The 4136-nt window shown below is 47.6% G+C and overlaps 1 pseudogene; it reads right to left on the bottom strand.

Annotated features, from left to right (window-relative positions):
• Positions 1 to 2997: 2997 nt before the first annotated feature.
• Positions 2998 to 3903, bottom strand: LOC110321381 (annotated as a pseudogene).
• Positions 3904 to 4136: the final 233 nt, after the last annotated feature.

The following is a 4136-nucleotide window of genomic DNA, read 5'->3' as shown; positions in this document are numbered from 1 at the left end:
GTATGAACCTGCAGGGTTTTAGAACTCTCAGTATAAACCCTTGTGGAACCTTAGTGACTCCTGGTTTTACTTTAGTAGGTCGTCATCCCCTCCAAACTTCCTCTGAAGCCGCCCAACAGTATCAGTTAATAAAAGGGCCAGGTTGGTGGTGCGCACAACTTTGATTCCAGCACTCAGGAGGCACAGGCAAGTGGATCTCTAGTTCTAGGCCAGCCACCGCAGCACCCACTGAGCAAGACCCCGTCTCAAACAAACATCAAAGGAAGAGAACTGAGCTAGAGGAGGGAGGGTCCAGTGGAAACCCACTAAGCAGTGACATTCTTTTTGTTTTGTTTTGTTTTTTTGTTTTTTGTTTTTTTCGAGACAGGGTTTCTCTGTGTAGTCCTGGCTGTCCTGGAACTCACTCTGTAGACCAGGCTGGCCTCGAACTCAGAAATTCGCCTGCTTCTGCCTCCCAAGTGCTGGGATTGTGGCTTCCAAAAATTCTTAGGCACGGCATCATCACTAACATTTTCAACCACTCAGTTAAGATTCTCAATTATAGCTGCCCTTTAAGGAGCCCACACTCCTCTCTCAGGTGAGCCTCTCTCTCTCTCCCTGGCAACTTTGTTTCTGTTTTTAAATAAACTTTACCCCTGTGTTCACTGGCACACCCTGACTTTCTTTTCTGCCTCCAAGTCAAGGATTCCAATCTTCTTTAAAGATTAAGGGAAAGCTGTGGGTGCTGCAGTGGCGGAACTGTCTCTTGTTGCCATTGTCACGGCAGCTTGGTTTTGACTCTGTGAGCCCATTTTTTTCTTTTCTTTTTTTAAAATAAAATTTAAAATATTTATTTATTTATTGTGTTCACAAATGTGTAAGTTTCAAATGTGCCAAAGAGGATGTGTATAAGCCAGAGGGAGGGGTGTTCTTGCCTTCTACCATGTTGGTCCTGGGAATTGAACTTGGGTCCTTAGGCTTAGAGGCAAGTGCCCTTTACCTACTGAACCATCTTGATGTCTGACTTTTATTCTCTAAACAGTTTCTTTTCTTTTCTTTATTTAATTTTTTAACTTAGATTTTTTTTTTCTCTGTGTATATGTATGGTGTGTGTGCATGCATGTTCACATATGTCATGGTGCAAGAGGGTGTGTATTTGGTGTGTGTGTGTGTGTGTGTGTGTGTAGGTCTGAAGTTGATATTAGAACTCTTGATTGCTCTCCCCATTATGAATCTGAGAGTCTGTTGGGGTCTCTCACCTCCACTAACCACTTTCCCTCTAAACATTATATTGCGCCCCCTATAGGCGCACAGAATTGCTACTGAGAAGACCTCCCCAGATCTCCCAGAATGCAGCGTTGTCAGACCGCCCTACGTCGTCCTCGTCACCGCCCACTTGCTCGGACCCACCTATTGGATACGCATCTCCGCTCATGATCGGACTGCGGGGCAGAGAGTTTCTCAAGGGGACTCAAGGGCGGGCTTAGAATCCTCCCTTGTCCGATTAATAAAAATCATGCTCTGATCAGCGCAAACCGACAGGGCATTCATTTTTCCTTTCGCAGCCTATCCTCTTTTAGGATGTTAAGCTCTTCAGTACGAACCCAGTCCAAAGTGTCTCTGCCCACGCAGAAACACACAAGAGTCTCGGCAGCCAGCTTGCTCAGGGATCCCACGCCTCTGCAGTGCTGAGATCACACTCAGCATCTGTGCCCGAGTGGCTTTATGGGTTTTGAGGGTCTGTCCTCTAGTTTGTGTATTTGCGCAGTGTGCCCTGTGCACATGGATGCATTTACCCCATCCTATCAGAACCCGGAGCACTTGCTGCTCAGGTGCCCCCCAACCCCACATCTGTGGCTGTGCCTTTACCCCAGTGGCTGCTTCTGCTTACAGGTGGGAAGCTAACAGCTTCCTATCTAAAAGGGGCTAACAGTGGTATACCATATATGGTAGATACATATTAACCAAATGGACCTCCCTCCCCCACCCCCAGTCACATCCTGAAGGTCATACATCCCCCCATACACACCAGACAAATGAGAGGCCTCCCCTGCATCCCCTGTCAACCAGGAATGGAGACAGCCTGACCTTAAGCACGGCAGGGATGAGTCCCTAACTGTGTGGCACAGGTCCTTCTCCTTCTGAAACCTGCGTATAGGAAGGGACCCTCACCCTGCCACATAGGCCCAAGCTCTTCTCAGAGTCCCACCGAGTTGTCTTCTGTGATGTTTAAAACATAAGTCAGCACTGGGGAGGCAGAGGCAGGCGGATCTCTCTGAGTTCGAGGCCAGCCTGGTCTGCAAAGTGAGTCCAGGACAGCCAGGGCTGGTCACACTGAGAAACCCTGTCTCAGAAAACAAAAACAAAGACAAAAGCTAAACATGACAAAAACCAAAAAAAACTCACCTAAAAGGGCAATCTGCTTCCGTATCTCCACTGAACCTCAAACCTGAACCTTTCACAACCCAGTTTCTTAATTTGATCAAATTAAGAAATGAAAGCCCCAAATCAGATTGAGGAGAGTTGTTTTGTTTTTTTGTTTTTTTTTTCCCCCATGGCTGCCTAAATAAACCTCTCCGGGGAGGGAGGGAGGTGGCCATTGCGAGATTCCACCTGGCACATAAACATCACAGGAGGCCATTGTTTGGACGCAGCTGCTGCGCTGGCCTCAACAGAGCCATCTGTGAATACATCTGAGTTACTCACCCTAAAGTTTCATGTCATCCAGGTTACCATCTGACATCCGGGGGATGTCAGAGTTAGACCCAGAACAGCAGAACTTTCCATGCAGGTCAGGTTCAACCTGCAATAGCGAAGTCCTTTCTGCTGTGGTCCTCACAGGAAAGGTAACCGGTGGCTAAGCAGTCAGTCGCTCCACTGTTCTGCCTGGCCCCCTGCCTGCCTCAGGCAGCAGCTTCAAGCTGACCACCTGTTCTCAGTTTCTGCTCTATTCAGCGTTCAGCCCTGTGCTGGCCTTCTCCGCAGGCTGGCTGTCTACTCTCTCTCTCACCAGCGGTATTACAGTGATATTACGATATCACGTATGATAGAACCACCTCTCCCCAACATTAGAATGGGCAACTTGAAGCTCTTGATGAACTCCACACCCTTGGCATGCCCTTTGAAGCAACTTAATCTATCCCCAGACAGGGAATCTGAGCCACACTGGAAGACCACTGCTAAATTGCTAAATTAAACTGGAACATCTCCATTACTTTGGATATGACTGGCTTGAAGACGGCTTTGTAGGACCCAACATCTATCCCATCTCAGAGTGGGTAGTTAACAGCATAGTACTTGCCTTTGCCAGTCCTAATGTCCCATACCTCCCAGTTCCCGGAAAGTACTCTCAATATTTATGAAGGGACACAGTCATGACCCAGTCTGTTGTATAGAAGGTCTCTTCCACGCCATTGCCATGGTGAATATCGGGGTCACTATACATCACCCTCTGGTGATACTCTGGCAGCTCCAGGGTGGCCAAGACGATATCACTGACGTAACAGAAGATGCTTCGGACTTCTCTGCACAACGCAGGCCCCCAACCCAATTCACAGCAATGTCTGTCTGCGCCTCATTAAGTTTCATAGCATTTGCCAGAGAGCAGCCGCCAGTAGACAACTGACTACAGTCCTCAGTGACGTTGACTCTCTGCATCTGCTTGCTGTATTCAGACAAGTTATCTGGGAGACTAGAACGCAAAATTCAATGTAGTCATCACCGTGGCACTTGGTCATTTTCTCAGCACTGGCTTTGTGAGGGCGATAGATTTCTATTTTTCTGTGGAGACCACAGTTGAACAGTAAATTGTGTCATGCAGATTTGATGGGGCTTCACTGGGTGGCCTTGTCCATAATAAGAGTTTCCAACATCCCCGTCATAGTGGTAACAGACTCTCCTCTTGGTACCTCTGGTCTCTGCCATCTTGCTCACCATCTGTCTCTCCCATCAGTCTGCCCTTTGTTTCTTAATACATTTTCTCTAATACATTCCTAAATAAAGTTTCATCATTATCTATCTGACCCCATCCAATTCCTGGCTCTGGAACACAAAGCCTGGAAATCTTCCTTAGTGGGTACCCCAGAACTCTGACCCACCTTTGTAACAACCAACAGAGTGCTATACTGTGGGTAGTTAGGGTACCAACTGGGACTGGC

This window comes from Mus pahari, chromosome 5, assembly GCF_900095145.1.
Source record: "Mus pahari chromosome 5, PAHARI_EIJ_v1.1, whole genome shotgun sequence".
Taxonomy (NCBI): Eukaryota; Metazoa; Chordata; class Mammalia; order Rodentia; family Muridae; genus Mus; species Mus pahari.
Note: the sequence above shows the minus strand (reverse complement) of the source record. Positions and strands in the feature narration are given on the sequence as shown.